The sequence below is a fragment of the Marmota flaviventris genome, chromosome 12 (assembly GCF_047511675.1).
Source record: "Marmota flaviventris isolate mMarFla1 chromosome 12, mMarFla1.hap1, whole genome shotgun sequence".
Taxonomy (NCBI): domain Eukaryota; kingdom Metazoa; phylum Chordata; class Mammalia; order Rodentia; family Sciuridae; genus Marmota; species Marmota flaviventris.
In genome coordinates this window covers 88,487,312-88,502,743 of record NC_092509.1, presented here as the reverse complement: position 1 = coordinate 88,502,743, position 15,432 = coordinate 88,487,312, and positions in this window count along the sequence as shown.

The window sequence follows — 15,432 nt, the reverse complement described above, 5'->3', positions numbered from 1 at the left end:
TCTTGAATTGTAATTGAATTCCTAAAAAAGCTGATGCTATTTTCTTTTTAACTGAAATGAAGTTAAATATTTCTCTAATGCATCAATTTCTACCACTCTGAACCGCCCCACAGTGCAGGCCTAAGCAGGTCACACTGAACTATAATGATAATCACTACAGAGAATTAATAAACCTGAGAATTCTCTCTCTTTTTGTCTTGGTACTATTTTCCTTGCTGTGTTCTGATGTGTGCCAAGATATGGGAATCATTTGCACAGACAACAAACTAATGTCCCCTTCCTTTCTCCTCTCAACCCACAGCACTCATATTCTTAAAAAAAAAAAAAATAGTGCAACATTGTGTCTGTCACTTAAAATGAGTCACCACTTGGATTTATAAAGATAGAAAGAAGAAAATATGGAACAAATTTCAGGATGACACAGGCTAATATATCCAGGCAAACTTTGTAGGTTTCTGAGATAATTTCTGGATTTGGTTAATTAGTTTTTTGGAAAAGATGAAAACCTAACAGTCAACATTTTTGCCTTCATGAAACTTAATTTGAGTGACTGGAGATGGAACACAAACAAGTGATCAATGAATAAGTGATCAAAAAGTGAAAAAAGAGAATTTCCAATTGGCCCAGTCTGTCAAAGAAATAAACATTGTGATGTGATCATGCTTTAATGCTGAATGGAGAAATGCTATTGAAAATGAGACTAAAAGCAAACTTCCACAAGAGTTTGGCATGGTAGAATAGAAAGAGGGCTAGCATTGCTGAGGTGGAAAGTGGAAAGGCTGAATCAGAGCCCATGGCAATGAGGAGATGAGCTCAGCTGAGCTTCACTGTCCAATGCAAATAGGACTTTAAGAGGTTGTGTTTCCAGAAAGGCTGTGATCTGCTTTATGATTTGAGATTGCCTGCGGAGAAAGTATTTTAAAGTGAAGTAGGGACTAGAAGCTATTGCAGCAACAAAACAAGAAATAATAAGGAAGAAAGGCAGGGCAACTGTAGTCAAGATAGAGAAAAGTTGTGATACATGTTCAAAATGGCACATATGGAATGAATTGGGAAAAGGTGAGAAGGAACCTAGAGCTATTGAGTCTGTGGAACTGTCATTTATTGAGAGAGAAATAATAGTGTAAAGTGTAGGTTTTATCAATTTATTTTTTAAGTGTATGAAAGTTAACAATGTTTTATTTTGGCTGTTTATCATACAAGTATAGCTATTTATTTCATATTTAAATTCAAAATGCAGGGTGAAGGCAGTTCTGAAACTATAAAATGTCATATATAAGAGGCAGATTTTTAATCTCAATTTCCCTCTACAACTGTTCACATCTCAGATAACCATCATATCATTATCAAAACCAGGAAGTCAACACTGACACAATGCTATTAATCAACATAGTGATCATAGTCAAAATTCTTCTTTCTTGGCCTGTATCACATATTGCATCTAGATGTCTTATCTCTTTAATCACTTTTCACTCTTAAATTGTTTTTTAAAAAGAATCAGTAAGGACAGTATAAACTAATATCCAGCTATTTTCAGAAAATATTTTCTAGAGGAAAGATTGAAGAACAGTAAGTATCTATAGTGTGTCAACTTTCATACAAGAAAAGGAAAGAATGAAATATTATGTATCTATCTGCTCATGTGTATAAAAACAATGAGCCTACACAGATATGTGGTAATAAATGTGCTGGCAAAAGATGAAAATAGACTAGGATGGATAAAGTTAATGTGACAGTTCTCTGTATATACCTTCCTATAGTTTAAGAGTTGGGAACAATCTCAATATTGCAGTCACTGAAAACATCAATAAATATTTAAAATCAAAATCAGTATTGTTTAGATGTCAAAGCAGAATGTACTTGTAACAAGTGATCCACATGACATTGTGGATGGCTAAGAAGACCTCACAAGCAAAGAATATGAATCTAACTTTGGAAAACAGCATTTTGACACCATAAAGTAAATTCTCTCATAAGAAGAATTATTAGAGAAATATTATCTTTCAATTATTAAATAGTTTTCAAGGGAGTATGGGTTTGTATTCTTGAAACCTATTTTTGTGTGTTCTGGAATTGAGAAAATTATATTTGTGTATATAATATATATACAAATATATGTATTATATACACATATTATTTTATATGCATTATATGATTAACAAAGCATATTCTTACTGTTTCACACAATGGGTACAAAGAGATCAAGAGGAAAGTTAGTGTCAGCTCTGTTGTGTTAAATTTGGCTCATTGGAGTTCTACTTGTATCGTTCAATATATTAGAAATATAAAGATGTATTTTTGCTTAGGCATATACATATAATGTGTAAAATTAGAGCCATTCACAGTTACAAAGATAAAAGAGCGGGGTCAGGTGCAGTGGCATACACTTGTAATTACAGTAACTTAGGAAATTGGGCAGGAGAAATGTAAATTCAAGGCCAGCCTCAGCAACTTAGTGAGATCCTGTGCCTGAATAAATAAATAAGGATTTGGCGATATACCTTAGTATTAAACTACACCTCGGTTCAAACACAAGTACTAAAAATAAGAACAGGGTAAAGTCTCAAAAACAAATATAACTCATTTTTTTTCTGTACCTAGTTTCATGAATATAAAAAAAGTTTCTACTTCAGTCTAAATAAAATGGGTATGCAACAACTAAATTTTGATACTTCTGAAATCAGTACATACTTTGTAGTAAATTAAAGGGCATCACATTAAAAATTATGAATGTGATTTTACCACAATCAAGATGAAATAACTTTGCACTAATGGCAATTAAATCTCAATTTCCATTGCATTCAGCGGTTTGGATAATATTTATTAAAATGCTACTTTTAGACTCCAAAACCAAACATTTAGGATAATAAATTCATTGGGATTTAACAACTAGGAATAACCTATTCTTGGGTGAGAGTCAGGCAGGTATCTAGAACAACATCTGCACACAGAGTAATCTAGACCTGTCCACATATATTTACATGCACTCAATTGAATGCATAATTTGTGCCAGACATTATGGCAGAGTCTGTCAATACAGAACAGAATACTTTGTGTTAATAACGTTAAGACTTTTTACAAAGGATTTTGAGTTGTTTACCTGACTTATATTGGAGGCATATTATTAAGTTTTACACAAAGTGAATAAATCTCAATTATTTTTTGTTTACATGCTGCAATCTGAACCAGCTATACAGCAAATTTGAATGTGTTTCTTAATTTGAACATTAGAGGAGAATTTTCTTAATCTTAAATGTAAACATTATTTTAAATGTCAGTTCCTTATTGAAAAAAATAAATTTTGCATAATCTTGCATAAGATGTTTTTCTCCCTTATTCTTTTATTTTCCTACAGCATTACTTTAACCAAACTAGAAGAAAATAGTGATTAAAAAAGCACATTAGCAAGAATTCAATTGGCTCCAATAATAAAAGTGACAAGTCATTTACTTTTACTTTCTTGTTAGTCACTGCATGTGAAATTGGACTCTTCCTATACTCATAAGATCATATAAATATTTTATTTAAGAGTAAAAACATCATATTATAAAATATGGTGGCCATTAAAAACAAAAAAGATGACTTCCTTTCATCTGAAGAAATGGGTCAAATGGTAGAGCTGGCTGTTCCAGATTCATTTAATCCACTCTGAAATGATGATGCTACATTTATAGATTTACTGAAGGTAAAGGGGGTAAATTTGTATTACACTGTGAAATGCAATAACTCAGCTGTTAAAAGAATATGTTAATGGATTAAAACAAAAGTATCTTTCTCTTAAATATATCATAACCATTAATACATAATAATACCTCACTTCCATTAAATAGCAAATTAGTACTAATATGCCAATTTTCTGTCAGCACTCTATGCTTGTTTCAAATTTACACTGACTATTATCTGTCTTAGAGTACTGGACCACCCAAAGGGCAGGAAGTAAAACCCTGAGAGTCAGTCTTGCATTTGAATCTCTTGGGTTTATTGTCTTCCTGTAATTCTAAGACATTCTCTAACTCTACTAGGTATCCTTCTGCCCATATGCCAACTTCACATTTTTCAACAAGAGCAGTATTTCATAGATGCAAAGCTTATTTCTGAGATTAGTTTGTCCCTTGGTGTACAGGGTGCCTATATGAGCATTGGTTTGAATACCAGCTTTACTCCTTCCTAGCTGCATATCATTGGACAATTGGTTAAATTCTCTAAATTCAGTTCTATGATCTTCAAAATGGCAACTATAACAACAATGTGTACTTTTTGGATTATTGTGCAACTCAATGATAATACAATTAAAGTATTGAAGTGATTAGCAACTTTTAGGCATGTAGCAAGGACTTGATCAAGTCATCATTTTATAAGAAATACATTTAAAATGTAACTAACAATGCATGCAAATTTGATAAAATGTACTATTAAAGAAATATTGTTTCTTATTAAAGGATATGGCAGATTGCTGTGATAATTTGACAGAATTATGAAGATCATAAACATACTCATAACTCATTTTGAGCTGTCTGGGGACTGATGATATTAAAAGATATTATCAATGAAAAAATAGGGAATAAAGAACATAAAGGCTTACATATTGTTAGAATAGGGCCACTTGTTTTTTTATTGGTGTACATTATGCATCTTTTATATAATAAAGTTTGTTTTTGAGAGCATAAATTCCTATATTTTTACCACTTTAAGTAAGTTCTATTTATCTTCACTGTTATTATTTGTAATTTCTTCCCAAATCTTATAGACAGATGACTATTGTCAATGAATTTCAGAGTTGCTGACTTGTCCCCCTTTTTGTATGATTTTTAGGAAATTTTATAAGGGGTCTATTAGGAACTATGCAAGAAATCATGAAGAACTTTCTCACCATAAATACTACACAGGTCATTTGAGTTCATATGCTTATTATACTGTTTGTTCAAATAGAAACTTAAAGCGAAGCTGAGACAGGTGTTAAGATAATTTTCTTTCTGTGGAAGAAACATACATTTTAAATTTGTTAAAAATGATAGCTTACAGAATATAATAGTATTTATAAAGAAATATGATGTACTGATTCAAATGCATCTATAAAATATGATATTATCTGAAGATACATTGATAGAACAATTCTCCATATTTTATCTTTATTCTACTAGAGAAGTTCTGAAACCTAAATGAGTAAATTAAAAAACTCAGCAGAGAAGAATAGATAAAGAGAAAGTGAAGAAGAAAACAAAATATTACTGATTATGTGGCTTGACTATGCAAGGTGTTTTCTTTAATTTTTCTCAGTCCTTAAAAGATATCAACCAGGTAGAGGCCATTAATCAGAGTTGTTAATAAACTTGTTTAAGAAAACATGATTTCTATATCACAGAACTAGGGTGTAAATAAATTCTAATCCCATAACAAGTGAGAAATGTAGAAACAATTTGTGGAGAGGGTGGAGATTATTACCTTTTTTCCCCCTGGAGGCCATGCATTAATAGATATGTATCACACTGTTGGGGATGCAAATCAAGTCAAGAGGAGTGGTTTATGAGGCAACACCACTGAGCCATTAAGATGGTGGGGATTCCTTATTGGCTGATTGGTGTATCTAGATGATGCTAATTGAGTCAAGCTGTGTGTAATCAGTTAGGTATATACACTGCTGTTGTTCCGTAATAAAGCAGTTCCTGTTTCAACCTTCAAGTTGCTTGTCACCTCCAGCCGGACTGCGGCATCACACAGTATTAATAACAAAAATAATAAGTTGTTACATACCAAAAACACATAAACAATACTGAAAATCCAACTGAGGATACAGTAGGAGTATGTGCATACTGTCTTTTTAATATACACAGTAGGAACATGTGTATGTTGTCATTTTATATATTTACTTTCATCATCAGATTCTATCACCATTATTTAGAAGTCAAATTAAAGAACAATTGATTGTCTTAATGCTATTTTATTCAATCTCGATGTGATTTTATGCATGAGAGAAATATTTAACCTTTATAACCTTTTGTTCTCTATGTTCATGCTTATGCATATCTTAAAAAAAATAAGAACATGTAACACTCAAGTCAGGTAAATAAAAAATATGCCTAAGTTAAAACGTTGGAGTCAGGCACACTTGTCTTCTATGTACAGATCTACGACTAAAACAGAGCATGGATTTCAAAAAATGATTTTCTTATCTTGTGTTTATTCATCTGTAAAGTGCAATAATAATACTGGCACTTCAAGTTCTTTTTCCTTTTTTTCTATTTAGATATACCTGACAGTAAAGACTCTAAGTTCTTTATGAAGATGTGAGCTAGACTTACTAACTCATTTGTTATGAATAGATGATGACAAAAAAACAATAAGAATTAAAACTAAAAGACTATAACTTCTCATGTGCTCTCCCTCTTTCACTCTCTCTTTTTATTGAAGAAGGAAACAGCCTACTATTTGGTTGCTGTAGAGAAAGTCCATCCTGGAAAGAAACTGAGAAAATAAAAGAACAAAATCATTTTGACAACTACATTCTCCCTTATCTTCATCTTAAGATATTTGTAACTTGTAACTTAAGATATTTGTAACAACACTGACCCCAGACTTGTGGAGGCATTGAGCCAGAGGATTCAGCTAAGTCCTGTCCAATTTTCTGATCCACAGAAGTTGATGTACAGGGTGTCTATATGAGCCTTGGTTTAAATACCAGCTTTACTCCTTCCTAGCTGCATATCACTAGACAATTGGTTAAATTCTCTAAATTCAGTTCTATGATCTTCAAAATGGCAATGTTTGTTTTAATAAATGCTGATTGTTTTAAGACATTTTTTTTTACATAAAAGCCCACATCATTGTATATGATGGGTGATGACATTAGAAAAAATGGCATTCATGGAGGGAAGTTGATAAAATTTATTCTTGCCATTGTCTTTATTTGGCATATTTAATAGTAATGGAGCTAAGTGTAGTGGTGCATGCCTATAATCCCAGCTATTTGGGAGGCTGAGATAGGAGAATCACGTTTGAGGTCAGCCTCAACAACATAGCCAGACTCTATTAAATTAATTAAATAGGGCCTCGGATATAGCTCCATGGTAGAGTGTCCCTGGGTTCAATTCCCAGTAACCCTCCCCAAGAAAATAGTAATGGAGGATGAAATTGGTTTGTTTCTTTTATTGCCATTGTTTGTGAAAGATTTGACATTTTCTCTGTAATTTCTCATAATTTGCTCTTAATATTGTTAGACTATATATGAAAGCAAATTTGATGCTTTTTTTAGCTTTAGACTAAGATCTTAAGTTATTCTTTAATTCTAGAAAAGTCTTGCCATTAAAATTTCAATTCCTCATTTTCTTTATTCACTGACTACATGTGGAGAAATTAGTACCCTTCTACATTGCTGATAAGGAGGTGAAATGGTACAGCCAATTAGATGTACCTTATTAAAGTTTTTCATTGATACTGACTTCTCTATCATAAATTTTATTTTATCTCATACTATATTCTCAGTGATTTCCTCAAACAAAACTTTTATTCATTCATTCTGTCTTCAGCTGTGCCTACTATATTTTTAACAGTTTTATTTGCATACCATAAAATTCATCATTTTAAAGTGTTTGTCAATATTTTCTGTGTACCCATAGAGTTATGAAGGCATTACTAGAGTTTAATGTTTAAGTATTTCTTTCACTCTAAAAAGAAACTCCATGCCCCACCTCCCAGTTGTAGGGAGATAATTTACTTTCTGTATCTAACTATTTGTCAATTCAATTTTGTATTTTTCATATAAATGAGCCCATTTAATATGTGGTCTTCTTGCATTCAGCATAGTGTGTTTTCAAATTTCATCTACCTTGTATCATGCCTTAATATTCCTTTTTTTAATGTTAAAACAATGTTACTTTATAGAATGGTATAAAATGTTATTTATTCATGTTGTGTTATTTTCTATGACAAAATATCTGAAGAAAAAAAACAACTTAAAAAAGAAAAAAAAAATGAATTTTTACACACAGTTTCAGAGGTTTTGGTTCATGGTCACTTGGTGCATCACTGTGGGCTTGTGGTAAAGGAGATCATCATGGTTGGAGCATGTGGCAGAGCATAGCTACTAACTTCATGGGGGTCAGGAAGCAGACATAGAGAAAAGGTGTCACAGAAAAATATTCCTCTTGAAGGCAAGCTTCTAAGGACTTACCTCCTCCAACTAGGTCCTACCTTTTAAATTATTTACCACTTTCTAATAGTGCATTAAGTTATGGATCCATTAATGGGCTACGGCATTGATGAAATTATGATCCAAGCACCTTCTGTGGTCCCCATTTCTGAACATTTTTGCTCTGGGAACCTAACCTTCAACACATAAGCTTTTGGAGAATATGTCAGATCCATGCTATAACAACTTGTTATAGACAACTGGGATATTAGGATACTGTTATAAATATTTATGTCAAATCTTTTTATAGGCATATTTTGATTTTCATTAGTTATAACTCTTTTTCTAGGTGGCTGCACCATTTCACATCCCATCAGCAGAAGGGTACTAATTTCTTCAAATCCACAGCAACAGATGTTTCATTCTTTAGCACAAAAAAATTAAATAGTGGTGTGGATGTGAAATAGCACTACCTCTTTGTAGTTTTATATTGCATTTAACTAATGACTAATGATATTGAATAACTTTCATGTTCATACTGACAATTTGTATATATCTTCTGAATAAGTATCGATGCAAATTCTGTACCCATTATAAAATTATTAATTGTCTTTTATAAGTAGCAAGACTTCTTTATATAGTATGACACGAGTACTTTTCTAGATCCATGGTTTTCCAATATTTTTTCATTTTTCAAATGAGTTGTCATTTAAATTTCTTTCCTGTATTTTTGACAAAACAAAAGTACCAATGAAGCCTAATTTATATATTCTTTCTATTGTTCTTTATGGCTTTGAAAACATTGTCTAACACCAAACAATTTCTATATCTTTTTTGTGTAATTGTTTTATGGTTTGGATTTTATATTTAGCTCTATAGTTAATTTGGAGTTTTTGTGTTTTTTTATTTTGTTTTCTGTGTGTGGTTGCATGTGTATGTGAAGTATGAGGTATAGATACAACTACATTCATTTGTACATGGATATTCAGTTGTTACAGAATCATTTGTTGAAAAGACTACTTTCTTCCCATTGAATTATTTTGATAACCTGGTCAAAAATCAATGACCACAGGGCTGGAGCTGTGGCTCCCTGGTAGAATGCATACGAGGCACTGGGTTTGATCCTCAGCACCACATAAAATAAATAAATAAATAAAAGTCATCGTGTCCATCTACTACTAAAAAAAAATCAATGATAATAAGTGTAAAAATTATTATGTACTTCTGATTCTATTCATTGATTATGCCTATCATTGTGCCAGTACTATACTATATGAACGACTGTAACTTTTCAGTACATTTTGAAATCTTAAATATAATGATTACTTCAATGCTAGAATTTGGTATTATAAATGTTACATATATTATTTAAATAATTATGGATTTTATTTCCAGATGTTTGACAATTTTATTCTAACATCTATTTTTATTTTAAAGTGTATATTTTCTCTATTATATTTATATCTTAATTTGTACATTTTCTTTAATTGTACTTTAATGAACACCTAATCATTCCGTCTGTGTATTACATGGAGTTTATGTTGTTTGGGATCCTTAATCATCCTTGGCTTATGAAAGAGTTCTTATGAACTCTGTATTAAACATTCAAATAAATAGGAGGCTGGGCCAGTCAGGCCAATCCCCGAGGTCTGTTCAAGTCTGAACATAAATGATATGCTAGGGAGCTATCCATTGACTTGTTGATGCATTGGATACACTCACATGTCAAAAGCCACAGTATAGTAGAAACACTTAGATGAAGTCACCCAGATGCTGCCTCAGTTTCACTTCAAGCTGCTGTAATGTGTTCCTCTTTTTAAAGATAATGAGAAGTTCACCCAAGTTTAAAAAGCAGTCAAGTTAGTGATCAAAAATTTCTTTTGAAAAAGATTCCACTATCCAAGTCTTTAAAGCCATGTTAAGGATTATGGGACTCTTCCTTTCTGCCCACAGAATAATAGAGTTCAAGCTGCCCTGTGGTGACATGACAATAAGTATTATGATAATGAACTCTTGAATATGGCTCATAACCTGGCCATATAGCACCTCCCTACCTTTGAAAACACTAAGATAGGGATTCCCTGTGTTTGAATGACTCTGACAATATGTGGTCCTCCTGACAACAATAAGGAGATATACCTAAAGAAGCTGATTCCCTTCTGGTGGAATTTGGGATTCTAAGCCTCCTGCTAGGGCTTAAACATTAGAGTGGATGGGCCACACAAGCAGTGAAAGCCCCATGGAACATCCAAAACAGGATATGGGACTATGAGTTAATGTTGTGAACATCCAGACAGACCATTGGATTGGAAAGCAGAGTGACTTGGGTACTCAGCTGGACCTCTTCTTTGTATACCTCTTGAAATCTTACATTCTCTTTCAAGAAAAAAAAAAGTCCGAGAAATGTTTAATGATTCATATCTGAGCATTAAGAACTACATAAGAAGAGGGAGGGAACATTTGTAGATAGTCCAAAATCTCTCAAGATAAGTCATCAATTCCAGCTCCAACTGTATTCATGTACCTGATGAAGGGAGATACTCCTCACCCTTACAGAGTGTCTACATGGGACAGACTGACTGGGCGGTTGGCTTGATTTCATCCACTGTCTTCTGTTTGGCCTCTTCTTAATCTAACCTAAATACCCAAATCCAGATACCAAAATTCAGTGTGAAGAGGAAGGGTTGAAATCTGGCTGTCTGTGATGGTGTAGGAATTCCTGTACAACTTCTCACCCATAGCTGGTTAATTCTTGAACACTCAGTGTTTCCTTTCTGTTCAATAAAATGCCCTGTTTTCCTTAAAGTTGAAACTTTAAAAAATTCAAATAAGTAGGCATTGTTTATATGCCAATAACTATGAATAAAACTGAACTAGTTAACTGAATAACTTTTTCTCTTGCCAGGCCAATTATTTTTGACATGGAATAGCAATAATTTGCAATTTTTTTTCTTTCAGTTATTCTTTTCTAATTATTGATACTTTAAATGTGTGTGTGTGTGTGTATCTTAAATAAGCTTCTATAGTTCTTTCGTTTCTAATAGTATAGATTGGTTTCACATATCCTTGCTTCAGATTTACTAAGGGTTTATTAATTACATCAAACAATTAAAATAATTAGTATTTGGGTTTACTTATTTTCTTGTCTATTTGTTAATTTATATCTTATTATTTTCTAATCTTATTATAATTTTTTTTTAATTTGAGTTTAATTTCTTATTATAGTCTATATGGTAGAAAACTTCGGCCATTAGTTTAAGACTTTATTCTCTTCCATGGCAATGATGTAAGTTGTAAATTTTCTGGTATGATTTATCTGTATTGCATGATTTTTTTTTTTTTTTTAAGAGAGAGCGGGGGGGGGAGAGAGAGAGAGAGAAAATTTTTAATATTTATTTTTTAGTTTTACTGTGCTTTCATTTTCATTCAGTTAAAAATACTTTCTAGTTGAGCTAAGTGAAGAGATAACAGGGAGAGAGAATATCATGAAACCCTAGAGTTCAGAGTAAGGAGAGGAGAAAATTTTGGTATGCTTAGAACTCAGAAAAAGGGCAAAAATGATGAGGAATCAGGCCAAACAGGTGGTAGTGTTCAAACCACAGAAGGCTTGCAGGTCATAATACAGTATTTAATAACAAGGAAGGGATAACTCTTATTCTTTTTCTTCCCTAATCCTTTCTTTCAAAATTTAGAAATTTCTAAACACAGATGATGTAAGATACCTCGTAGTTTTATGAGATATATATTGCTATATTTTAAAAAATCATCTCACACCCAGTAGATAAAAACAGCAACCATTTACTATTACACACAATTCTATGAGTTGCATGAGCTGATTTTTTTTGCTGGTCTCATCTGGGCTCAAAGAACTGCATTCAACTGATGACTTAGCTGAGATTTGTTAGTCTTTTAGAGCCCTACTTACATATCAATGGCTTCAGCAGGGATGTTTGAAATGGCTGAAATTACTGGGCTGTCTCTTCCTGTGATCTGCCATGTTGGATTTCTTCACAGCAAGGTATACTCAGGGCCTCAAAGAATGATAGCAAAAACTTTACAAGTCTTTTGAAGTTTAGAATCAAAAGCCACACAACTTATGTCCAGTCCATTCTGTTAGGGAGAAGCATAAAAATATATCTAACTGGATTCAAGAAAAAGAAAAGTAGACTGAATCAGATTCAAGGGACTCCAATTCTTGATTGGACTCTGAAAAGATACAGTCATATATATCTTGTTATAGTCTATGTTCTCTTTCCAGTTTGATTGATTATTTAAAATCTACCAAGATCTACGAAAGTTTCAGGCAATTATAGTATCTTGCTCAAGTCTAGTATCTTGTGCTTTGCATTTAGTCCCATAGTGATAAAGCCCTTGTAGGAGTTATGACTCCTCTTTATTCCAAGTACTACAAAATAAAAAGAAAATTTGTATGCTCAATATTTTTATCAAAGATATTTTCATTTGGGGAAGAACAGGAAGCACATAGTCTTTGATATCTAGTCAGTCACATTCACTATAATTCCCAAAGTGAATTATATTAATTGGCTAGTTTCAATTTTGCTGAGTGTCATTTCATAATTTACTTTTCTCTGCTTTTGATTCTCCTCTTTGAGATATCTCTCCTATAAACTGTGAAAAAGCTTATGTTTTCGTTTGAATATCTTACTAAGACTGCCTCCTCTCTAGAAAGTAGGGACCCCAGAGACTTTTTTAAATTTTCTCCAGTTTTTGTCCTTTTAGTTCAATCTATTTAATCTCTCTTAATAAGTCTATATTTCTTTTTAATATGATTGTGGTCCACTGCATGATTCCTAAAGTCACATTCATTTTTTTTTTTTTCAAATAGAACTCAGTTTGGGGTAGATTGTCAGATGGTTATAAAACAATGCCCTTAAGATTCTATGAATCTCTTCTGTATAGCTGAGTGGGTCACAGGTATCATAATGAGTTTCTATGAGATATTTTTTTAAAAGCCTTACAATCATACCATTAATTATATCTGTACCCTAAGTCTGTCTTATACTAGAATCTTTTGCTAGTTTTAGAGCCTGGGTGGGTGTTATGATGTGGATGTGATTTGTTCTCCAAAAGCTCATGTGTGAGACAATGCAAGAACATTCAGAGTTGAAATGATTGGGTTAGAAGAGCCTTAACTCAATGAGGGAATTAATCTTTATCAGTGGATTAATTGAGTGGTAACTGAAGGCATGTTTTAGGGTGTGGCTGGAGGAGGTTGTCATTAGAGGTGTACCTTTGGGTTACATATTTTATATCTGGCAAGTGGAGGTTCTCTGTGCTTCCTGGTGTGATATCTTGAGCTTCCCTCTGCCACACTCTTCCATCATGATGTATGGCCTCACCTGAAGCCCTGAGGAATGGGTCTGGCCATCTATGGACCAAGACTTCTGAAACCGTGATCCCCAAAATAAACTTTTCCTCCTCTAAAATTATACTTGTCAGGTTTTTTAGTACCAGCAATGAAAAAGCTGACTTTTTTGTAAAACAGTGAGTGATAGAACAATTTTTATTTTACATCATAACATGTTCTTTTCATTCATATATTCTCTAAATTCTTCTTATACATTAATAGTTTATTCTTTTGTTGTATTTTTGACATCATAATGCCCATCCAATTAACTGATAATATACTGTACCTCTTAGCTACACTCAAAGTCCCTGACATCTTATTCACATCAGCAAATGCTTTTACGGATGATTTTTTTCCCCCTCCAAGACTATATTTGCCTATTTTTCACATCATATTTTTGTTGTACATTGGCCCTTGTAGATTATTATTGTAATTTTATTATGCCATATTGTTCTAAAACTTATTTAAAAACAACCAGATAATTAAATTATTTGTGGACCACCTTAATCTGTCAAGACTTGGTGGCTTTAATCTTCATTAGTATAGATTAGCCTTAAATTTTAAGATATGGCACTTGAGATGGTAAATTTTATGTTGTGGTATTTCCATGTGTTTGGTAAAACATTATTTCTAGTGGTGCCTATGAGAGTGTTTCTCATGCAATTAACATTTGAAGCCATGGAATTACTAAAGGAGATTATTCTCCCCAACATGGGTTGGTGTCATCCCAATCTGTAAAAGGCTAAGTAAGAAAGAATTCTCTCTTTCTGAATGCCTTGAAACTGAGATATCTATTGTCTGCCTTAGGCTCAAAATAGGACTGAAATTTGCACACTTGCTTTCCTGGTGTAAGGTCCTTGGACTTGGGTGGCAATTTTACCATGAGCTATTCTGAATTTCTAGATTGCCAGTTGCAGATCTGAGACATTTCATTCTCTATAATAAGATGAATTAATTATTCACAGTAAATCATAATCCTGTTGTTTTTGTTGTTCTGAGGAACTTTCATCTCAAGCAATGCTATTGTAGTGTCTCAGTTGAAGATGCCTGGTGCTCACCTAGCACACATCACTCTGAGTTTATTGCTGAACTTCCTTTCTATATCATTGTGATGGCTCTGAAATCTCTTCTTGTCTCCAGCTTCAAAAGTAAGCATTCCGTAATTAGTTCCTGAAATTTGGAGCATGTGTGTTTTGCTAGTTGTCAAAGAAACTGAGAGAAATAATTATGCAGGTTTTCAGAGACGTCTTTTGGCTTCTATATTCTGTCTAGAGTCTTACCTTCAAGTTCTAGCCATCCATGCAATACATAATCACATTCTCCTAAATTCCCTACATTTTCACTGTGTTTCTATTTCACTGTTTGAATCCATAACTGAAAAAAGAATGTGATTTTCCAATTGAACTGCTTTCTGACTAGATGTAAACATATATACAACTAATATTTACAGTCTGAATATTTGATGGTCAATTTTCAAAAATTCTACATCCATTTTGTAGCAAAGAATTTGGCCTTGACCAAAGGAAGGTGAATGCTTTGTCCCAGGTTCTGGTAAGTAACTTCTAAATCCTTGTAAGTTCTCCATGGATGTTAGTACCTTAGCTACTCTTGGTGGGCTCTGTGGTCACATCTGATGATTCATATTAAGGAGGAAACTCATGGGATGATCCCAGGCCATCTTATGACACTCTGACCTTTATAGCTGACCACATATTTAGTCCTAAGAAAGTGATGCTTTGAGACTCAGGAACAAGTTGATATGGGTTAAATCTTTATAGTCTCTCAAAATTCGTAAGTCGAAACTCTCAATCCCACTGTGATGTTTTTTGGTGGAGTGCCCTTGGAAAAGTAGTTTACATGAAGTCATGAGGGTAGATAGATGCACCATGATTTGCTTAGTGGCCATATAAGAAGAGAAGAGAGTTCACTTAGCCTTGTG